The sequence below is a fragment of the Pongo abelii genome, chromosome 17, assembly GCF_028885655.2.
Source record: "Pongo abelii isolate AG06213 chromosome 17, NHGRI_mPonAbe1-v2.0_pri, whole genome shotgun sequence".
In the NCBI taxonomy this organism is placed as follows: Eukaryota; Metazoa; Chordata; class Mammalia; order Primates; family Hominidae; genus Pongo; species Pongo abelii.
This window is the reverse complement of record NC_072002.2, coordinates 18,972,277-18,996,555: the sequence shown is the minus strand read 5'-3', so window position 1 is coordinate 18,996,555 and position 24,279 is coordinate 18,972,277.

Here is a 24,279-nt window from a genome sequence, read left to right as displayed (position 1 = left end):
GCCTCAAAGCGCTCCAAATATCCACTTGCAGAATCTACGAAAAGAGTGTTTCAAAGCTGCTCTTTCAAAAGCAAGGTTCAAGTCTGTGTGTTGAATGCACTCATCCGAAAGAAGTTTCTGAGAATGCTTCTGTCTAGTTCTTACGTGAAGATATTTCCTTTTCCAGCTTAGGCCTCAAAGCGCTCCAAATAAACACTTGCAAATTCTACAAAAGGAGTGTTTCAAAAGAGTTCTATCAAAAGGAACGTTCAAGTCTGTGAGTTGAATGCACTTATCATACCGAAGTTTCCTGGAATGCTTCTGTCTAGTTTTTATGTGAAGACACTTCCTTTTACAGCATAGGCCTCAAAGCACTCCAACTATCCACTTGCAGATTCTACAAAAAGAGTGTTTCAAAACTGCTCTATCAAAAGCAAGCTTCAACACTGTGAGTAGAATGCACTCATCACAAAGAAGTTTCTGAGAATGCTTCTGTCTAGTTTTTATGTGAAGAGATTTCCTTTTCCAACATAGGCCTCAAAGCGCTCCAAATAAACACTTGCAGATTCTACAAAAGGAGTGTTTCGAAACTGCTCTTTCAAGAGGAACGTTCAAGTCTGTGAGTTGAATGCCCTCATAACACAGAAGTTTCTGAGAATGCTTCTGTCTAGTTTTTATGTGAAGATATTTCCTTTTCCAGCATAGGCCTCAAAACGCTCCAAATATCCTCTTGCAGATAATACAAAAAGAGTGTTTCAAAACTGTTCTATCAAAAGGAAGGTTCAACTCTGTGAGTTGAATGAATGCATCGTGAAGAACTTTCTGAGAATGCTTCTCTGTAGTTTTTAGGTGAAGATATTCCAAAACCCAGCACAGGCCTCGAAGTGCTCCAAATAACCACTTGCAGATTTTACCAAAAGAGTGTTTCAAAACTGCTCTTTCTACAGGTAAGTTCAAGTCTGTGAGTTGAATGCACTCAACACAAAGAAGTTTCTGAGAATGCTTCTGTTCAGTTTTTATGTGAAGATATTTCCATTTCCAGCATAGGCCTCAAACGGCTCCAAATATCCACTTGCAGATTCTACAAAAAGAGTGTTTCCAAACTTCTCTATCAATTGGTAGGTTCAACTCTGTGAGTTGAATGAACTCATCACAAAGAAGTTTCTGAGAATCCTTCTCTCTAGCTTTTATGTGAAGATATTTCCTTTTCCAACATAGGCCTCAAGGTGCTAGGAATAAACACCTGCAGATTCTACAAACTTAATGTTTCAAAACTGTTCTATCAAAAGGAACGTTGAAGTCTGTGAGTTGAATGCACTCATCACAAAGAAGTTTCTCAGAATGCTTCCGTCTAGTTTTTAGGTGAAGAGATTTCATTTCCCAGCATAGGCCTCAAAGCGCTCCAAATATCCACTTGCAGATTCTATAAGAAGAGTGTTTCCAAACTGCTCTTTCAAAAGGAAGCTTCAAGTCTGTGAGTTGAATGCACTCATCACAAAGAAGTTTCTGAGAATGCTTCCGTCTAGTTTCTATATGAAGATATTTCCTTTTCCAACATAGGCCCCAAAGTGCTCCAAATAAACCCTTGCAGATTCTACAAAAGGAGTGTTTCAAAACTGCTCTTTCTATAGGTAAGTTCAAGTCTGTGAGTTGAATGCACTCAACACAAAGAAGTTTCTGAGAATGCTTCTGTTCAGTTTTTATGTGAAGATATATCCTTTTCCAGCATAGGCCTTAAACGGCTCCAAATATCCACTTGCAGATTCTACAAAAAGAGTGTTTCCAAACTTCTCTATCAATTGGTAGGTTCAACTCTGTGAGTTGAATGAACTCATCACAAAGAAGTTTCTGAGAATCCTTCTCTCTAGTTTTTATGTGAAGATATTTCCTTTTCCAGCATAGGCCTCAAAGCGCTCTAAATAAACACATGCAGATTCTACAAACGGAGTGTTTCAAAACTGTTCTATCAAAGGGAACGTTCAAGTCTGTGAGTTGAATGTACTCATCACACAGATGTTTCTCAGAATGCTTCTGTCTAGTTTTTAGGTGAAGAGATTTCATTTCCCAGCATAGGCCTCAAAGCGCTCCAAATATCCACTTGCAGAATCTACGAAAAGAGTGTTTCAAAGCTGCTCTTTCAAAAGCAAGGTTCAAGTCTGTGTGTTGAATGCACTCATCCGAAAGAAGTTTCTGAGAATGCTTCTGTCTAGTTCTTACGTGAAGATATTTCCTTTTCCAGCTTAGGCCTCAAAGTGCTCCAAATAAACACTTGCAAATTCTACAAAAGGAGTGTTTCAAAAGAGTTCTATCAAAAGGAACGTTCAAGTCTGTGAGTTGAATGCACTTATCATACCGAAGTTTCCTGGAATGCTTCTGTCTAGTTTTTATGTGAAGACATTTCCTTTTCCAGCATAGGCCTCAAAGCACTCCAAATATCCACTTGCAGATTCTACAAAAAGAGTGTTTCAAAACTGCTCTATCAAAAGCAAGCTTCAACACTGTGAGTAGAATGCACTCATCACAAAGAAGTTTCTGAGAATGCTTCTGTCTAGTTTTTATGTGAAGATATTTCCTTTTCCAACATAGGCCTCAAAGCGCTCCAAATAAACACTTGCAGATTCTACAAAAGGAGTGTTTCAAAACTGCTCTTTCAAGAGGAACGTTCAAGTCTGTGAGTTGAATGCACTCATCACACAGAAGTTTCTGAGAATGCTTCTGTCTAGTTTTTATGTGAAGACATTTCCTTTTCCAGCATAGGCCTCCAAACGCTCCAAATATCCTCTTGCAGATTCTACAAAAAGAGTGTTTCAAAACTGTTCTATCAAAAGGAAGGTTCAACTCTGTGAGTTGAATGAATGCATCGTGAAGAACTTTCTGAGAATGCTTCTCTGTAGTTTTTAGGTGAAGATATTCCAAAACCCAGCACAGGCCTCGAAGTGCTCCAAATAACCACTTGCAGATTTTACCAAAAGAGTGTTTCAAAACTGCTCTTTCTATAGGGAAGTTCAAGTCTGTGAGTTGAATGCACTCAACACAAAGAAGTTTCTGAGAATGCTTCTGTTCAGTTTTTATGTGAAGATATTTCCTTTTCCAGCATAGGCCTCAAACGGCTCCAAATATCCACTTGCAGATTCTACAAAAAGAGTGTTTCCAAACTTCTCTATCAATTGGTAGGTTCAACTCTGTGAGTTGAATGAACTCATCACAAAGAAGTTTCTGAGAATCCTTCTCTCTAGCTTTTATGTGAAGATATTTCCTTTTCCAACATAGGCCTCAAGGTGCTCCGAATAAACACCTGCAGATTCTACAAACTTAATGTTTCAAAACTGTTCTATCAAAAGGAACGTTGAAGTCTGTGAGTGGAATGCACTCATCACAAAGAAGTTTCTCAGAATGCTTCCGTCTAGTTTTTAGGTGAGGAGATTTCATTTCCCAGCATAGGCCTCAAAGCGCTCCAAATATCCACTTGCAGATTCTATAAGAAGAGTGTTTCCAAACTGCTCTTTCAAAAGGAAGCTTCAAGTCTGTGAGTTGAATGCACTCATCACAAAGAAGTTTCTGAGAATGCTTCCGTCTAGTTTCTATATGAAGATATTTCCTTTTTCAACATAGGCCCCAAAGTGCTCCAAATAAACCCTTGCAGATTCTACAAAAGGAGTGTTTCAAAACTGCTCTTTCTATAGGTAAGTTCAAGTCTGTGAGTTGAATGCACTCAACACAAAGAAGTTTCTGAGAATGCTTCTGTTCAGTTTTTATGTGAAGATATCTCCTTTTCCAGCATAGGCCTTAAACGGCTCCAAATATCCACTTGCAGATTCTACAAAAAGAGTGTTTCCAAACTTCTCTATCAATTGGTAGGTTCAACTCTGTGAGTTGAATGAACTCATCACAAAGAAGTTTCTGAGAATTCTTCTCTCTAGTTTTTATGTGAAGATATTTCCTTTTCCAGCATAGGCCTCAAAGCGCTCCAAATAAACACATGCAGATTCTACAAAAGGAGTGTTTCAAAACTGTTCTATCAAAGGGAACGTTCAAGTCTGTGAGTTGAATGTACTCATCACACAGATGTTTCTCAGAATGCTTCTGCCTAGTTTTTAGGTGAAGAGATTTCATTTCCCAGCATAGGCCTCAAAGCGCTCCAAATATCCACTTGCAGAATCTACGAAAAGAGTGTTTCAAAGCTGCTCTTTCAAAAGCAAGGTTCAACTCTGTGTGTTGAATGCACTCATCCGAAAGAAGTTTCTGAGAATGCTTCTGTCTAGTTCTTACGTGAAGATATTTCCTTTTCCAGCTTAGGCCTCAAAGCGCTCCAAATAAACACTTGCAAATTCAACAAAAGGAGTGTTTCAAAAGAGTTCTATCAAAAGGAAAGTTCAAGTCTGTGAGTTGAATGCACTTATCATACCGAAGTTTCCTGGAATGCTTCTGTCTAGTTTTTATGTGAAGACATTTCCTTTTCCAGCATAGGCCTCAAAGCACTCCAAATATCCACTTGCAGATTCTACAAAAAGAGTGTTTCCAAACTTCTCTATCAATTGGTAGGTTCAACTCTGTGAGTTGAATGAACTCATCACAAAGAAGTTTCTGAGAATCCTTCTCTCTAGCTTTTATGTGAAGATATTTCCTTTTCCAACATAGGCCTCAAGGTGCTCCGAATAAACACTTGCAGATTCTACAAACTTAATGTTTCAAAACTGTTCTATCAAAAGGAACGTTCAAGTCTGTGAGTTGAATGCACTCATCACAAAGAAGTTTCTCAGAATGCTTCCGTCTAGTTTTTAGGTGAAGAGATTTCATTTCCCAGCATAGGCCTCAAAGCGCTCCAAATATCCACTTGCAGATTCTATAAGAAGAGTGTTTCCAAACTGCTCTTTCAAAAGGAAGCTTCAAGTCTGTGAGTTGAATGCACTCATCACAAAGTAGTTTCTGAGAATGCTTCCGTCTAGTTTCTATATGAAGATATTTCCTTTTCCAACATAGGCCCCAAAGTGCTCCAAATAAACCCTTGCAGATTCTACAAAAGGAGTGTTTCAAAACTGCTCTTTCTATAGGTAAGTTCAAGTCTGTGAGTTGAATGCACTCAACACAAAGAAGTTTCTGAGAATGCTTCTGTTCAGTTTTTATGTGAAGATATTTCCTTTTCCAGCATAGGCCTCAAACGGCTCCAAATATCCACTTGCAGATTCTACAAAAAGAGTGTTTCCAAACTTCTCTATCAACTGGTAGGTTCAACTCTGTGAGTTGAATGAACTCATCACAAAGAAGTTTCTGAGAATCCTTCTCTCTAGTTTTTATGTGAAGATATTTCCTTTTCCAGCATAGGCCTCAAAGCGCTCCAAATAAACACATGCAGATTCTACAAAAGGAGTGTTTCAAAACTGTTCTATCAAAGGGAACGTTCAAGTGTGTGAGTTGAATGTACTCATCACACAGATGTTTCTCAGAATGCTTCTGTCTAGATTTTAGGTGAAGAGATTTCATTCCCAGCATAGGCCTCAAAGCGCTCCAAATATCCACTTGCAGAATCTACGAAAAGAGTGTTTCAAAGCTGCTCTTTCAAAAGCAAGGTTCAAGTCTGTGTGTTGAATGCACTCATCTGAAAGAAGTTTCTGAGAATGCTTCTGTCTAGTTCTTACGTGAAGATATTTCCTTTTCCAGCTTAGGCCTCAAAGCGCTCCAAATAAACACTTGCAAATTCTACAAAAGGAGTGTTTCAAAAGAGTTCTATCAAAAGGAACGTTCAAGTCTGTGAGTTGAATGCACTTATCATACCGAAGTTTCCTGGAATGCTTCTGTCTAGTTTTTATGTGAAGACATTTCCTTTTCCAGCATAGGCCCCAAAGCACTCCAAATATCCACTTGCAGATTCTACAAAAAGAGTGTTTCCAAACTTCTCTATCAATTGGTAGGTTCAACTCTGTGAGTTGAATGAACTCATCACAAAGAAGTTTCTGAGAATCCTTCTCTCTAACTTTTATGTGAAGATATTTCCTTTTCCAACATAGGCCTCAAGGTGCTCCGAATAAACACTTGCAGATTCTACAAACTTAATGTTTCAAAACTGTTCTATCAAAAGGAACGTTGAAGTCTGTGAGTTGAATGCACTCATCACAAAGAAGTTTCTCAGAATGCTTCCGTCTAGTTTTTAGGTGAAGAGATTTCATTTCCCAGCATAGGCCTCAAAGCGCTCCAAATATCCACTTGCAGATTCTATAAGAAGAGTGTTTCCAAACTGCTCTTTCAAAAGGAAGCTTCAAGTCTGTGAGTTGAATGCACTTATCATACCGAAGTTTCCTGGAATGCTTCTGTCTAGTTTTTATGTGAGGACATTTCCTTTTACAGCATAGGCCTCAAAGCACTCCAAATATCCTCTTGCAGATTCTACAAAAAGAGTGTTTCAAAACTGCTCTATCAAAAGCAAGCTTCAACACTGTAAGTAGAATGCACTCATCACAAAGAAGTTTCTGAGAATGCTTCTGTCTAGTTTTTATGTGAAGAGATTTCCTTTTCCAACATAGGCCTCGAAGCGCTCCAAATAAACACTTGCAGATTCTACAAAAGGAGTGTTTCGAAACTGCTCTTTCAAGACGAACGTTCAAGTCTGTGAGTTGAATGCACTCATCACACAGAAGTTTCTGAGAATGCTTCTGTCTAGTTTTTATGTGAAGATATTTCCTTTTCCAGCATAGGCCTCAAAACGCTCCAAATATCCTCTTGCAGATTCTACAAAAAGAGTGTTTCAAAACTGTTCTATCAAAAGGAAGGTTCAACTCTGTGAGTTGAATGAATGCATCGTGAAGAACTTTCTGAGAATGCTTCTCTGTAGTTTTTAGGTGAAGATATTCCAAAACCCAGCACAGGCCTCGAAGTGCTCCAAATAACCACTTGCAGATTTTACCAAAAGAGTGTTTCAAAACTGCTCTTTCTATAGGTAAGTTCAAGTCTGTGAGTTGAATGCACTCAACACAAAGAAGTTTCTGAGAATGCTTCTGTTCAGTTTTTATGTGAAGACATTTCCTTTTCCAGCATAGGCCTCAAACGGCTCCAAATATCCACTTGCAGATTCTACAAAAAGAGTGTTTCCAAACTTCTCTATCAATTGGTAGGTTCAACTCTGTGAGTTGAATGAACTCATCACAAAGAAGTTTCTGAGAATCCTTCTCTCTAGCTTTTATGTGAAGATATTTCCTTTTCCAACATAGGCCTCAAGGTGCTCCGAATAAACACTTGCAGATTCTACAAACTTAATGTTTCAAAACTGTTCTATCAAAAGGAACGTTGAAGTCTGTGAGTTGAATGCACTCATCACAAAGAAGTTTCTCAGAATGCTTCCGTCTAGTTTTTAGGTGAAGAGATTTCATTTCCCAGCATAGGCCTCAAAGCGCTCCAAATATCCACTTGCAGATTCTATAAGAAGAGTGTTTCCAAACTGCTCTTTCAAAAGGAAGCTTCAAGTCTGTGAGTTGAATGCACTCATCACAAAGAAGTTTCTGAGAATGCTTCCGTCTAGTTTCTATATGAAGATATTTCCTTTTCCAACATAGGCCCCAAAGTGCTCCAAATAAACCCTTGCAGATTCTACAAAAGGAGTGTTTCAAAACTGCTCTTTCTATAGGTAAGTTCAAGTCTGTGAGTTGAATGCACTCAACACAAAGAAGTTTCTGAGAATGCTTCTGTTCAGTTTTTATGTGAAGATATTTCCTTTTCCAGCATAGGCCTCAAACGGCTCCAAATATCCACTTGCAGATTCTACAAAAAGAGTGTTTCCAAACTTCTCTATCAACTGGTAGGTTCAACTCTGTGAGTTGAATGAACTCATCACAAAGAAGTTTCTGAGAATCCTTCTCTCTAGTTTTTATGTGAAGATATTTCCTTTTCCAGCATAGGCCTCAAAGCGCTCCAAATAAACACATGCAGATTCTACAAACGGAGTGTTTCAAAACTGTTCTATCAAAGGGAACGTTCAAGTCTGTGAGTTGAATGTACTCATCACACAGATGTTTCTCAGAATGCTTCTGTCTAGTTTTTAGGTGAAGAGATTTCATTCCCAGCATAGGCCTCAAAGCGCTCCAAATATCCACTTGCAGAATCTACGAAAAGAGTGTTTCAAAGCTGCTCTTTCAAAAGCAAGGTTCAAGTCTGTGTGTTGAATGCACTCATCTGAAAGAAGTTTCTGAGAATGCTTCTGTCTAGTTCTTACGTGAAGATATTTCCTTTTCCAGCTTAGGCCTCAAAGCGCTCCAAATAAACACTTGCAAATTCTACAAAAGGAGTGTTTCAAAAGAGTTCTATCAAAAGGAACGTTCAAGTCTGTGAGTTGAATGCACTTATCATACCGAAGTTTCCTGGAATGCTTCTGTCTAGTTTTTATGTGAGGACATTTCCTTTTACAGCATAGGCCTCAAAGCACTCCAAATATCCACTTGCAGATTCTACAAAAAGAGTGTTTCAAAACTGCTCTATCAAAAGCAAGCTTCAACACTGTGAGTAGAATGCACTCATCACAAAGAAGTTTCTGAGAATGCTTCTGTCTAGTTTTTATGTGAAGAGATTTCCTTTTCCAACACAGGCCTCAAAGCGCTCCAAATAAACACTTGCAGATTCTATAAAAGGAGTGTTTCGAAACTGCTCTTTCAAGACGAACGTTCAAGTCTGTGAGTTGAATGCACTCATCACACAGAAGTTTCTGAGAATGCTTCTGTCTAGTTTTTATGTGAAGATATTTCCTTTTCCAGCATAGGCCTCAAAACGCTCCAAATATCCTCTTGCAGATTCTACAAAAAGAGTGTTTCAAAACTGTTTTATCAAAAGGAAGGTTCAACTCTGTGAGTTGAATGACTGCATCGTGAAGATCTTTCTGAGAATGCTTCTCTGTAGTTTTTAGGTGAAGATATTCCAAAACCCAGCACTGGCCTCGAAGTGCTCCCAATAACCACTTGCAGATTTTACCAAAAGAGTGTTTCAAAACTGCTCTTTCTATAGGTAAGTTCAAGTCTGTGAGTTGAATGCACTCAACACAAAGAAGTTTCTGAGAATGCTTCTGTTCAGTTTTTATGTGAAGATATTCCCTTTTCCAGCATAGGCCTCAAACGGCTCCAAATATCCACTTGCAGATTCTACAAAAAGAGTGTTTCCAAACTTCTCTATCAATTGGTAGGTTCAACTCTGTGAGTTGAATGAACTCATCACAAAGAAGTTTCTGAGAATCCTTCTCTCTAGCTTTTATGTGAAGATATTTCCTTTTCCAACATAGGCCTCAAGGTGCTCCGAATAAACACTTGCAGATTCTACAAACTTAATGTTTCAAAACTGTTCTATCAAAAGGAACGTTGAAGTCTGTGAGTTGAATGCACTCATCACAAAGAAGTTTCTCAGAATGCTTCCGTCTAGTTTTTAGGTGAAGAGATTTCATTTCCCAGCATAGGCCTCAAAGCGCTCCAAATATCCACTTGCAGATTCTATAAGAATAGTGTTTCCAAACTGCTCTTTCAAAAGGAAGCTTCAAGTCTGTGAGTTGAATGCACTCATCACAAAGAAGTTTCTGAGAATGCTTCCGTCTAGTTTCTATATGAAGATATTTCCTTTTCCAACATAGGCCCCAAAGTGCTCCAAATAAACCCTTGCAGATTCTACAAAAGGAGTGTTTCAAAACTGCTCTTTCTATAGGTAAGTTCAAGTCTGTGAGTTGAATGCACTCAACACAAAGAAGTTTCTGAGAATGCTTCTGTTCAGTTTTTATGTGAAGATATTTCCTTTTCCAGCATAGGCCTCAAACGGCTCCAAATATCCACTTGCAGATTCTACAAAAACAGTGTTTCCAAACTTCTCTATCAATTGGTAGGTTCAACTCTGTGAGTTGAATGAACTCATCACAAAGAAGTTTCTGAGAATCCTTCTCTCTAGTTTTTATGTGAAGATATTTCCTTTTCCAACATAGGCCTCAAAGCGCTCCAAATAAACACCTGCAGATTCTACAAACGGAGTGTTTCAAAACTGTTCTATCAAAGGGAACGTTCAAGTCTGTGAGTTGAATGTACTCATCACACAGATGTTTCTCAGAATGCTTCTGTCTAGTTTTTAGGTGAAGAGATTTCATTCCCAGCATAGGCCTCAAAGCGCTCCAAATATCCACTTGCAGAATCTACGAAAAGAGTGTTTCAAAGCTGCTCTTTCAAAAGCAAGGTTCAAGTCTGTGTGTTGAATGCACTCATCTGAAAGAAGTTTCTGAGAATGCTTCTGTCTAGTTCTTACGTGAAGATATTTCCTTTTCCAGCTTAGGCCTCAAAGCGCTCCAAATAAACACTTGCAAATTCTACAAAAGGAGTGTTTCAAAAGAGTTCTATCAAAAGGAACGTTCAAGTCTGTGAGTTGAATGCACTTATCATACCGAAGTTTCCTGGAATGCTTCTGTCTAGTTTTTATGTGAAGACATTTCCTTTTACAGCATAGGCCTCAAAGCACTCCAACTATCCACTTGCAGATTCTACAAAAAGAGTGTTTCAAAACTGCTCTATCAAAAGCAAGCTTCAACACGGTGAGTAGAATGCACTCATCACAAAGAAGTTTCTGAGAATGCTTCTGTCTAGTTTTTATGTGAAGAGATTTCCTTTTCCAACATAGGCCTCAAAGCGCTCCAAATAAACACTTGCAGATTCTACAAAAGGAGTGTTTCGAAACTGCTCTTTCAAGAGGAACGTTCAAGTCTGTGAGTTGAATGCCCTCATAACACAGAAGTTTCTGAGAATGCTTCTGTCTAGTTTTTATGTGAAGATATTTCCTTTTCCAGCATAGGCCTCAAAACGCTCCAAATATCCTCTTGCAGATAATACCAAAAGAGGGTTTCAAAACTGTTCTATCAAAAGGAAGGTTCAACTCTGTGAGTTGAATGAATGCATCGTGAAGAACTTTCTGAGAATGCTTCTCTGTAGTTTTTAGGTGAAGATATTCCAAAACCCAGCACAGGCCTCGAAGTGCTCCAAATAACCACTTGCAGATTTTACCAAAAGAGTGTTTCAAAACTGCTCTTTCTACAGGTAGGTTCAAGTCTGTGAGTTGAATGCACTCAACACAAAGAAGTTTCTGAGAATGCTTCTGTTCAGTTTTTATGTGAAGATATTTCCTTTTCCAGCATAGGCCTCAAACGGCTCCAAATATCCACTTGCAGATTCTACAAAAAGAGTGTTTCCAAACTTCTCTATCAATTGGTAGGTTCAACTCTGTGAGTTGAATGAACTCATCACAAAGAAGTTTCTGAGAATCCTTCTCTCTAGCTTTTATGTGAAGATATTTCCTTTTCCAACATAGGCCTCAAGGTGCTCCGAATAAACACCTGCAGATTCTACAAACTTAATGTTTCAAAACTGTTCTATCAAAAGGAACGTGGAAGTCTGTGAGTTGAATGCACTCATCACAAAGAAGTTTCTCAGAATGCTTCCGTCTAGTTTTTAGGTGAAGAGATTTCATTTCCCAGCATAGGCCTCAAAGCGCTCCAAATATCCACTTGCAGATTCTATAAGAAGAGTGTTTCCAAACTGCTCTTTCAAAAGGAAGCTTCAAGTCTGTGAGTTGAATGCACTCATCACAAAGAAGTTTCTGAGAATGCTTCCGTCTAGTTTCTATATGAAGATATTTCCTTTTCCAACATAGGCCCCAAAGTGCTCCAAATAAACCCTTGCAGATTCTACAAAAGGAGTGTTTCAAAACTGCTCTTTCTATAGGTAAGTTCAAGTCTGTGAGTTGAATGCACTCAACACAAAGAAGTTTCTGAGAATGCTTCTGTTCAGTTTTTATGTGAAGATATTTCCTTTTCCAGCATAGGCCTCAAACGGCTCCAAATATCCACTTGCAGATTCTACAAAAAGAGTGTTTCCAAACTTCTCTATCAACTGGTAGGTTCAACTCTGTGAGTTGAATGAACTCATCACAAAGAAGTTTCTGAGAATCCTTCTCTCTAGTTTTTATGTGAAGATATTTCCTTTTCCAGCATAGGCCTCAAAGCGCTCCAAATAAACACATGCAGATTCTACAAAAGGAGTGTTTCAAAACTGTTCTATCAAAGGGAACGTTCAAGTGTGTGAGTTGAATGTACTCATCACACAGATGTTTCTCAGAATGCTTCTGTCTAGATTTTAGGTGAAGAGATTTCATTCCCAGCATAGGCCTCAAAGCGCTCCAAATATCCACTTGCAGAATCTACGAAAAGAGTGTTTCAAAGCTGCTCTTTCAAAAGCAAGGTTCAAGTCTGTGTGTTGAATGCACTCATCTGAAAGAAGTTTCTGAGAATGCTTCTGTCTAGTTCTTACGTGAAGATATTTCCTTTTCCAGCTTAGGCCTCAAAGCGCTCCAAATAAACACTTGCAAATTCTACAAAAGGAGTGTTTCAAAAGAGTTCTATCAAAAGGAACGTTCAAGTCTGTGAGTTGAATGCACTTATCATACCGAAGTTTCCTGGAATGCTTCTGTCTAGTTTTTATGTGAAGACACTTCCTTTTACAGCATAGGCCTCAAAGCACTCCAACTATCCACTTTCAGATTCTACAAAAAGAGTGTTTCAAAACTGCTCTATCAAAAGCAAGCTTCAACACTGTGAGTAGAATGCACTCATCACAAAGAAGTTTCTGAGAATGCTTCTGTCTAGTTTTTATGTGAAGAGATTTCCTTTTCCAACATAGGCCTCAAAGCGCTCCAAATAAACACTTGCAGATTCTACAAAAGGAGTGTTTCGAAACTGCTCTTTCAAGAGGAACGTTCAAGTCTGTGAGTTGAATGCCCTCATAACACAGAAGTTTCTGAGAATGCTTCTGTCTAGTTTTTATGTGAAGATATTTCCTTTTCCAGCATAGGCCTCAAAACGCTCCAAATATCCTCTTGCAGATAATAGAAAAAGAGTGTTTCAAAACTGTTCTATCAAAAGGAAGGTTCAACTCTGTGAGTTGAATGAATGCATCGTGAAGAACTTTCTGAGAATGCTTCTCTGTAGTTTTTAGGTGAAGATATTCCAAAACCCAGCACAGGCCTCGAAGTGCTCCAAATAACCACTTGCAGATTTTACCAAAAGAGTGTTTCAAAACTGCTCTTTCTACAGGTAAGTTCAAGTCTGTGAGTTGAATGCACTCAACACAAAGAAGTTTCTGAGAATGCTTCTGTTCAGTTTTTATGTGAAGATATTTCCTTTTCCAGCATAGGCCTCAAACGGCTCCAAATATCCACTTGCAGATTCTACAAAAAGAGTGTTTCCAAACTTCTCTATCAATTGGTAGGTTCAACTCTGTGAGTTGAATGAACTCATCACAAAGAAGTTTCTGAGAATCCTTCTCTCTAGCTTTTATGTGAAGATATTTCCTTTTCCAACATAGTCCTCAAGGTGCTAGGAATAAACACCTGCAGATTCTACAAACTTAATGTTTCAAAACTGTTCTATCAAAAGGAACGTTGAAGTCTGTGAGTTGAATGCACTCATCACAAAGAAGTTTCTCAGAATGCTTCCGTCTAGTTTTTAGGTGAAGAGATTTCATTTCCCAGCATAGGCCTCAAAGCGCTCCAAATATCCACTTGCAGATTCTATAAGAAGAGTGTTTCCAAACTGCTCTTTCAAAAGGAAGCTTCAAGTCTGTGAGTTGAATGCACTCATCACAAAGAAGTTTCTGAGAATGCTTCCGTCTAGTTTCTATATGAAGATATTTCCTTTTCCAACATAGGCCCCAAAGTGCTCCAAATAAACCCTTGCAGATTCTACAAAAGGAGTGTTTCAAAACTGCTCTTTCTATAGGTAAGTTCAAGTCTGTGAGTTGAATGCACTCAACACAAAGAAGTTTCTGAGAATGCTTCTGTTCAGTTTTTATGTGAAGATATATCCTTTTCCAGCATAGGCCTTAAACGGCTCCAAATATCCACTTGCAGATTCTACAAAAAGAGTGTTTCCAAACTTCTCTATCAATTGGTAGGTTCAACTCTGTGAGTTGAATGAACTCATCACAAAGAAGTTTCTGAGAATCCTTCTCTCTAGTTTTTATGTGAAGATATTTCCTTTTCCAGCATAGGCCTCAAAGCGCTCTAAATAAACACATGCAGATTCTACAAAAGGAGTGTTTCAAAACTGTTCTATCAAAGGGAACGTTCAAGTCTGTGAGTTGAATGTACTCATCACACAGATGTTTCTCAGAATGCTTCTGCCTAGTTTTTAGGTGAAGAGATTTCATTTCCCAGCATAGGCCTCAAAGCGCTCCAAATATCCACTTGCAGAATCTACGAAAAGAGTGTTTCAAAGCTGCTCTTTCAAAAGCAAGGTTCAAGTCTGTGTGTTGAATGCACTCATCCGAAAGAAGTTTCTGAGAATGCTTCTGTCTAGTTCTTACGTGAAGATATTTCCTTTTCCAGCTTAGGCCTCAAAGCGCTCCAAATAAACACTTGCAAATTCTACAAAAGGAGTGTTTCAAAAGAGTTCTATCAAAAGGAACGTTCAAGTCTGTGAGTTGAATGCACTTATCATACCGAAGTTTCCTGGAATGCTTCTGTCTAGTTTTTATGTGAAGACATTTCCTTTTCCAGCATAGGCCTCAAAGCACTCCAAATATCCACTTGCAGATTCTACAAAAAGAGTGTTTCAAAACTGCTCTATCAAAAGCAAGCTTCAACACTGTGAGTAGAATGCACTCATCACAAAGAAGTTTCTGAGAATGCTTCTGTCTAGTTTTTATGTGAAGATATTTCCTTTTCCAACATAGGCCTCAAAGCGCTCCAAATAAACACTTGCAGATTCTACAAAAGGAGTGTTTCAAAACTGCTCTTTCAAGAGGAACATTCAAGTCTGTGAGTTGAATGCACTCATCGCACAGAAGTTTCTGAGAATGCTTCTGTCTAGTTTTTATGTGAAGACATTTCCTTTTCCAGCATAGGCCTCAAAACGCTCCAAATATCCTCTTGCAGATTCTACAAAAAGAGTGTTTCAAAACTGTTCTATCAAAAGGAAGGTTCAACTCTGTGAGTTGAATGAATGCATCGTGAAGAACTTTCTGAGAATGCTTCTCTGTAGTTTTTAGGTGAAGATATTCCAAAACCCAGCACAGGCCTCGAAGTGCTCCAAATAACCACTTGCAGATTTTACCAAAAGAGTGTTTCAAAACTGCTCTTTCTATAGGTAAGTTCAAGTCTGTGAGTTGAATGCACTCAACACAAAGAAGTTTCTGAGAATGCTTCTGTTCAGTTTTTATGTGAAGATATTTCCTTTTCCAGCATAGGCCTCAAACGGCTCCAAATATCCACTTGCAGATTCTACAAAAAGAGTGTTTCCAAACTTCTCTATCAATTGGTAGGTTCAACTCTGTGAGTTGAATGAACTCATCACAAAGAAGTTTCTGAGAATCCTTCTCTCTAGCTTTTATGTGAAGATATTTCCTTTTCCAACATAGGCCTCAAGGTGCTCCGAATAAACACCTGCAGATTCTACAAACTTAATGTTTCAAAACTGTTCTATCAAAAGGAACGTTGAAGTCTGTGAGTGGAATGCACTCATCACAAAGAAGTTTCTCAGAATGCTTCCGTCTAGTTTTTAGGTGAGGAGATTTCATTTCCCAGCATAGGCCTCAAAGCGCTCCAAATATCCACTTGCAGATTCTATAAGAAGAGTGTTTCCAAACTGCTCTTTCAAAAGGAAGCTTCAAGTCTGTGAGTTGAATGCACTCATCACAAAGAAGTTTCTGAGAATGCTTCCGTCTAGTTTCTATATGAAGATATTTCCTTTTTCAACATAGGCCCCAAAGTGCTCCAAATAAACCCTTGCAGATTCTACAAAAGGAGTGTTTCAAAACTGCTCTTTCTATAGGTAAGTTCAAGTCTGTGAGTTGAATGCACTCAACACAAAGAAGTTTCTGAGAATGCTTCTGTTCAGTTTTTATGTGAAGATATCTCCTTTTCCAGCATAGGCCTTAAACGGCTCCAAATATCCACTTGCAGATTCTACAAAAAGAGTGTTTCCAAACTTCTCTATCAATTGGTAGGTTCAACTCTGTGAGTTGAATGAACTCATCACAAAGAAGTTTCTGAGAATTCTTCTCTCTAGTTTTTATGTGAAGATATTTCCTTTTCCAGCATAGGCCTCAAAGCGCTCCAAATAAACACATGCAGATTCTACAAAAGGAGTGTTTCAAAACTGTTCTATCAAAGGGAACGTTCAAGTCTGTGAGTTGAATGTACTCATCACACAGATGTTTCTCAGAATGCTTCTGCCTAGTTTTTAGGTGAAGAGATTTCATTTCCCAGCATAGGCCTCAAAGCGCTCCAAATATCCACTTGCAGAATCTACGAAAAGAGTGTTTCAAAGCTGCTCTTTCAAAAGCAAGGTTCAACTCTGTGTGTTGAATGCACTCATCCGAAAGAAGTTTCTGAGAATGCTTCTGTCTAGTTCTTACGTGAAGATATTTCCTTTTCCAGCTTAGGCCTCAAAGCGCTCCAAATAAACACTTGCAAATTCAACAAAAGGAGTGTTTCAAAAGAGTTCTCTCAAAAGGAAAGTTCAAGTCTGTGAGTTGAATGCACTTATCATACCGAAGTTTCCTGGAATGCTTCTGTCTAGTTTTTATGTGAAGACATTTCCTTTTCCAGCATAGGCCTCAAAGCACTCCAAATATCCACTTGCAGATTCTACAAAAAGAGTGTTTCCAAACTTCTCTATCAATTGGTAGGTTCAACTCTGTGAGTTGAATGAACTCATCACAAAGAAGTTTCTGAGAATCCTTCTCTCTAGCTTTTATGTGAAGATATTTCCTTTTCCAACATAGGCCTCAAGGTGCTCCGAATAAACACTTGCAGATTCTACAAACTTAATGTTTCAAAACTGTTCTATCAAAAGGAACGTTGAAGTCTGTGAGTTGAATGCACTCATCACAAAGAAGTTTCTCAGAATGCTTCCGTCTAGTTTTTAGGTGAAGAGATTTCATTTCCCAGCATAGGCCTCAAAGCGCTCCAAATATCCACTTGCAGATTCTATAAGAAGAGTGTTTCCAAACTGCTCTTTCAAAAGGAAGCTTCAAGTCTGTGAGTTGAATGCACTCATCACAAAGTAGTTTCTGAGAATGCTTCCGTCTAGTTTCTATATGAAGATATTTCCTTTTCCAACATAGGCCCCAAAGTGCTCCAAATAAACCCTTGCAGATTCTACAAAAGGAGTGTTTCAAAACTGCTCTTTCTATAGGTAAGTTCAAGTCTGTGAGTTGAATGCACTCAACACAAAGAAGTTTCTGAGAATGCTTCTGTTCAGTTTTTATGTGAAGATATTTCCTTTTCCAGCATAGGCCTCAAACGGCTCCAAATATCCACTTGCAGATTCTACAAAAAGAGTGTTTCCAAACTTCTCTATCAACTGGTAGGTTCAACTCTGTGAGTTGAATGAACTCATCACAAAGAAGTTTCTGAGAATCCTTCTCTCTAGTTTTTATGTGAAGATATTTCCTTTTCCAGCATAGACCTCAAAGCGCTCCAAATAAACACATGCAGATTCTACAAAAGGAGTGTTTCAAAACTGTTCTATCAAAGGGAACGTTCAAGTGTGTGAGTTGAATGTACTCATCACACAGATGTTTCTCAGAATGCTTCTGTCTAGATTTTAGGTGAAGAGATTTCATTCCCAGCATAGGCCTCAAAGCGCTCCAAATATCCACTTGCAGAATCTATGAAAAGAGTGTTTCAAAGCTGCTCTTTCAAAAGCAAGGTTCAAGTCTGTGTGTTGAATGCACTCATCTGAAAGAAGTTTCTGAGAATGCTTCTGTCTAGTTCTTACGTGAAGATATTTCCTTTTCCAGCTTAGGCCTCAAAGCGCTCCAAATAAACACTTGCAAATTCTACAAAAGGAGTGTTTCAAAAGAGTTCTATCAAAAGGAACGTTCAAGTCTGTGAGTTGAATGCACTTATCATACCGAAGTTTCCTGGAATGCTTCTGTCTAGTTTTTATGTGAAGACATTTCCTTTTCCAGCATAGGCCTCAAAGCACTCCAAATATCCACTTGCAGATTCTACAAAAAGAGTGTTTCCAAACTTCTCTATCAATTGGTAGGTTCAACTCTGTGAGTTGAATGAACTCATCTCAAAGAAGTTTCTGAGAATCCTTCTCTCTAACTTTTATGTGAAGATATTTCCTTTTCCAACATAGGCCTCAAGGTGCTCCGAATAAACACTTGCAGATTCTACAAACTTAATGTTTCAAAACTGTTCTATCAAAAGGAACGTTGAAGTCTGTGAGTTGAATGCACTCATCACAAAGAAGTTTCTCAGAATGCTTCCGTCTAGTTTTTAGGTGAAGAGATTTCATTTCCCAGCATAGGCCTCAAAGCGCTCCAAATATCCACTTGCAGATTCTATAAGAAGAGTGTTTCCAAACTGCTCTTTCAAAAGGAAGCTTCAAGTCTGTGAGTTGAATGCACTCATCACAAAGTAGTTTCTGAGAATGCTTCCGTCTAGTTTCTATATGAAGATATTTCCTTTTCCAACATAGGCCCCAAAGTGCTCCAAATAAACCCTTGCAGATTCTACAAAAGGAGTGTTTCAAAACTGCTCTTTCTATAGGTAAGTTCAAGTCTGTGAGTTGAATGCACTCAACACAAAGAAGTTTCTGAGAATGCTTCTGTTCAGTTTTTATGTGAAGATATTTCCTTTTCCAGCATAGGCCTCAAACGGCTCCAAATATCCACTTGCAGATTCTACAAAAAGAGTGTTTCCAAACTTCTCTATCAACTGGTAGGTTCAACTCTGTGAGTTGAATGAACTCATCACAAAGAAGTTTCTGAGAATCCTTCTCTCTAGTTTTTATGTGAAGATATTTCCTTTTCCAACATAGGCCTCAAAGCGCTCCAAATAAACACATGCAGATTCTACAAACGGAGTGTTTCAAAACTGTTCTATCAAAGGGAACGTTCAAGTCTGTGAGTTGAATGTACTCATCACACAGATGTTTCTCAGAATGCTTCTGTCTAGTTTTTAGGTGAAGAGATTTCATTCCCAGCATAGGCCTCAAAGCGCTCCAAATATCCACTTGCAGAATCTACGAAAAGAGTGTTTCAAAGCTGCTCTTTCAAAAGCAAGGTTCAAGTCTGTGTGTTGAATGCACTCATCTGAAAGAAGTTTCTGAGAATGCTTCTGTCTAGTTCTTACGTGAAGATATTTCCTTTTCCAGCTTAGGCCTCAAAGCGCTCCAAATAAACACTTGCAAATTCTACAAAAGGAGTGTTTCAAAAGAGTTCTATCAAAAGGAACGTTCAAGTCTGTGAGTTGAATGCACTTATCATACCGAAGTTTCCTGGAATGCTTCTGTCTAGTTTTTATGTGAGGACATTTCCTTTTACAGCATAGGCCTCAAAGCACTCCAAATATCCACTTGCAGATTCTACAAAAAGAGTGTTTCAAAACTGCTCTATCAAAAGCAAGCTTCAACACTGTGAGTAGAATGCACTCATCACAAAGAAGTTTCTGAGAATGCTTCTGTCTAGTTTTTATGTGAAGAGATTTCCTTTTCCAACACAGGCCTCAAAGCGCTCCAAATAAACACTTGCAGATTCTATAAAAGGAGTGTTTCGAAACTGCTCTTTCAAGACGAACGTTCAAGTCTGTGAGTTGAATGCACTCATCACACAGAAGTTTCTGAGAATGCTTCTGTCTAGTTTTTATGTGAAGATATTTCCTTTTCCAGCATAGGCCTCAAAACGCTCCAAATATCCTCTTGCAGATTCTACAAAAAGAGTGTTTCAAAACTGTTCTATCAAAAGGAAGGTTCAACTCTGTGAGTTGAATGACTGCATCGTGAAGAACTTTCTGAGAATGCTTCTCTGTAGTTTTTAGGTGAAGATATTCCAAAACCCAGCACTGGCCTCGAAGTGCACCCAATAACCACTTGCAGATTTTACCAAAAGAGTGTTTCAAAACTGCTCTTTCTATAGGTAAGTTCAAGTGTGTGAGTTGAATGCACTCAACACAAAGAAGTTTCTGAGAATGCTTCTGTTCAGTTTTTATGTGAAGATATTCCCTTTTCCAGCATAGGCCTCAAACGGCTCCAAATATCCACTTGCAGATTCTACAAAAAGAGTGTTTCCAAACTTCTCTATCAATTGGTAGGTTCAACTCTGTGAGTTGAATGAACTCATCACAAAGAAGTTTCTGAGAATCCTTCTCTCTAGCTTTTATGTGAAGATATTTCCTTTTCCAACATAGGCCTCAAGGTGCTCCGAATAAACACTTGCAGATTCTACAAACTTAATGTTTCAAAACTGTTCTATCAAAAGGAACGTTGAAGTCTGTGAGTTGAATGCACTCATCACAAAGAAGTTTCTCAGAATGCTTCCGTCTAGTTTTTAGGTGAAGAGATTTCATTTCCCAGCATAGGCCTCAAAGCGCTCCAAATATCCACTTGCAGATTCTATAAGAAGAGTGTTTCCAAACTGCTCTTTCAAAAGGAAGCTTCAAGTCTGTGAGTTGAATGCACTCATCACAAAGAAGTTTCTGAGAATGCTTCCGTCTAGTTTCTATATGAAGATATTTCCTTTTCCAACATAGGCCCCAAAGTGCTCCAAATAAACCCTTGCAGATTCTACAAAAGGAGTGTTTCAAAACTGCTCTTTCTATAGGTAAGTTCAAGTCTGTGAGTTGAATGCACTCAACACAAAGAAGTTTCTGAGAATGCTTCTGTTCAGTTTTTATGTGAAGATATTTCCTTTTCCAGCATAGGCCTCAAACGGCTCCAAATATCCACTTGCAGATTCTACAAAAAGAGTGTTTCCAAACTTCTCTATCAACTGGTAGGTTCAACTCTGTGAGTTGAATGAACTCATCACAAAGAAGTTTCTGAGAATCCTTCTCTCTAGTTTTTATGTGAAGATATTTCCTTTTCCAACATAGGCCTCAAAGCGCTCCAAATAAACACATGCAGATTCTACAAACGGAGTGTTTCAAAACTGTTCTATCAAAGGGAACGTTCAAGTCTGTGAGTTGAATGTACTCATCACACAGATGTTTCTCAGAATGCTTCTGTCTAGTTTTTAGGTGAAGAGATTTCATTCCCAGCATAGGCCTCAAAGCGCTCCAAATATCCACTTGCAGAATCTACGAAAAGAGTGTTTCAAAGCTGCTCTTTCAAAAGCAAGGTTCAAGTCTGTGTGTTGAATGCACTCATCTGAAAGAAGTTTCTGAGAATGCTTCTGTCTAGTTCTTACGTGAAGATATTTCCTTTTCCAGCTTAGGCCTCAAAGCGCTCCAAATAAACACTTGCAAATTCTACAAAAGGAGTGTTTCAAAAGAGTTCTATCAAAAGGAACGTTCAAGTCTGTGAGTTGAATGCACTTATCATACCGAAGTTTCCTGGAATGCTTCTGTCTAGTTTTTATGTGAGGACATTTCCTTTTCCAGCATAGGCCTCAAAGCACTCCAAATATCCACTTGCAGATTCTACAAAAAGAGTGTTTCAAAACTGCTCTATCAAAAGCAAGCTTCAACACTGTGAGTAGAATGCACTCATCACAAAGAAGTTTCTGAGAATGCTTCTGTCTAGTTTTTATGTGAAGAGATTTCCTTTTCCAACACAGGCCTCAAAGCGCTCCAAATAAACACTTGCAGATTCTATAAAAGGAGTGTTTCGAAACTGCTCTTTCAAGACGAACGTTCAAGTCTGTGAGTTGAATGCACTCATCACACAGAAGTTTCTGAGAATGCTTCTGTCTAGTTTTTATGTGAAGATATTTCCTTTTCCAGCATAGGCCTCAAAACGCTCCAAATATCCTCTTGCAGATTCTACAAAAAGAGTGTTTCAAAACTGTTCTATCAAAAGGAAGGTTCAACTCTGTGAGTTGAATGACTGCATCGTGAAGAACTTTCTGAGAATGCTTCTCTGTAGTTTTTAGGTGAAGATATTCCAAAACCCAGCACAGGCCTCGAAGTGCTCCAAATAACCACTTGCAGATTTTACCAAAAGAGTGTTTCAAAACTGCTCTTTCTATAGGTAAGTTCAAGTCTGTGAGTTGAATGCACTCAACACAAAGAAGTTTCTGAGAATGCTTCTGTTCAGTTTTTATGTGAAGATATTCCCTTTTCCAGCATAGGCCTCAAACGGCTCCAAATATCCACTTGCAGATTCTACAAAAAGAGTGTTTCCAAACTTCTCTATCAATTGGTAGGTTCAACTCTGTGAGTTGAATGAACTCATCACAAAGAAGTTTCTGAGAATCCTTCTCTCTAGCTTTTATGTGAAGATATTTCCTTTTCCAACATAGGCCTCAAGGTGCTCCGAATAAACACTTGCAGATTCTACAAACTTAATGTTTCAAAACTGTTCTATCAAAAGGAACGTTGAAGTCTGTGAGTTGAATGCACTCATCACAAAGAAGTTTCTCAGAATGCTTCCGTCTAGTTTTTAGGTGAAGAGATTTCATTTCCCAGCATAGGCCTCAAAGCGCTCCAAATATCCACTTGCAGATTCTATAAGAAGAGTGTTTCCAAACTGCTCTTTCAAAAGGAAGCTTCAAGTCTGTGAGTTGAATGCACTCATCACAAAGAAGTTTCTGAGAATGCTTCCGTCTAGTTTCTATATGAAGATATTTCCTTTTCCAACATAGGCCCCAAAGTGCTCCAAATAAACCCTTGCAGATTCTACAAAAGGAGTGTTTCAAAACTGCTCTTTCTATAGGTAAATTCAAGTCTGTGAGTTGAATGCACTCAACACAAAGAAGTTTCTGAGAATGCTTCTGTTCAGTTTTTATGTGAAGATATTTCCTTTTCCAGCATAGGCCTCAAACGGCTCCAAATATCCACTTGCAGATTCTACAAAAAGAGTGTTTCCAAACTTCTCTATCAACTGGTAGGTTCAACTCTGTGAGTTGAATGAACTCATCACAAAGAAGTTTCTGAGAATCCTTCTCTCTAGTTTTTATGTGAAGATATTTCCTTTTCCAGCATAGGCCTCAAAGCGCTCCAAATAAACACATGCAGATTCTACAAACGGAGTGTTTCAAAACTGTTCTATCAAAGGGAACGTTCAAGTCTGTGAGTTGAATGTACTCATCACACAGATGTTTCTCAGAATGCTTCTGTCTAGTTTTTAGGTGAAGAGATTTCATTCCCAGCATAGGCCTCAAAGCGCTCCAAATATCCACTTGCAGAATCTACGAAAAGAGTGTTTCAAAGCTGCTCTTTCAAAAGCAAGGTTCAAGTCTGTGTGTTGAATGCACTCATCTGAAAGAAGTTTCTGAGAATGCTTCTGTCTAGTTCTTACGTGAAGATATTTCCTTTTCCAGCTTAGGCCTCAAAGCGCTCCAAATAAACACTTGCAAATTCTACAAAAGGAGTGTTTCAAAAGAGTTCTATCAAAAGGAACGTTCAAGTCTGTGAGTTGAATGCACTTATCATACCGAAGTTTCCTGGAATGCTTCTGTCTAGTTTTTATGTGAGGACATTTCCTTTTACAGCATAGGCCTCAAAGCACTCCAAATATCCACTTGCAGATTCTACAAAAAGAGTGTTTCAAAACTGCTCTATCAAAAGCAAGCTTCAACACTGTGAGTAGAATGCACTCATCACAAAGAAGTTTCTGAGAATGCTTCTGTCTAGTTTTTATGTGAAGAGATTTCCTTTTCCAACACAGGCCTCAAAGCGCTCCAAATAAACACTTGCAGATTCTATAAAAGGAGTGTTTCGAAACTGCTCTTTCAAGACGAACGTTCAAGTCTGTGAGTTGAATGCACTCATCACACAGAAGTTTCTGAGAATGCTTCTGTCTAGTTTTTATGTGAAGATATTTCCTTTTCCAGCATAGGCCTCAAAACGCTCCAAATATCCTCTTGCAGATTCTACAAAAAGAGTGTTTCAAAACTGTTCTATCAAAAGGAAGGTTCAACTCTGTGAGTTGAATGACTGCATCGTGAAGAACTTTCTGAGAATGCTTCTCTGTAGTTTTTAGGTGAAGATATTCCAAAACCCAGCACAGGCCTCGAAGTGCTCCAAATAACCACTTGCAGATTTTACCAAAAGAGTGTTTCAAAACTGCTCTTTCTATAGGTAAGTTCAAGTCTGTGAGTTGAATGCACTCAACACAAAGAAGTTTCTGAGAATGCTTCTGTTCAGTTTTTATGTGAAGATATTCCCTTTTCCAGCATAGGCCTCAAACGGCTCCAAATATCCACTTGCAGATTCTACAAAAAGAGTGTTTCCAAACTTCTCTATCAATTGGTAGGTTCAACTCTGTGAGTTGAATGAACTCATCACAAAGAAGTTTCTGAGAATCCTTCTCTCTAGCTTTTATGTGAAGATATTTCCTTTTCCAACATAGGCCTC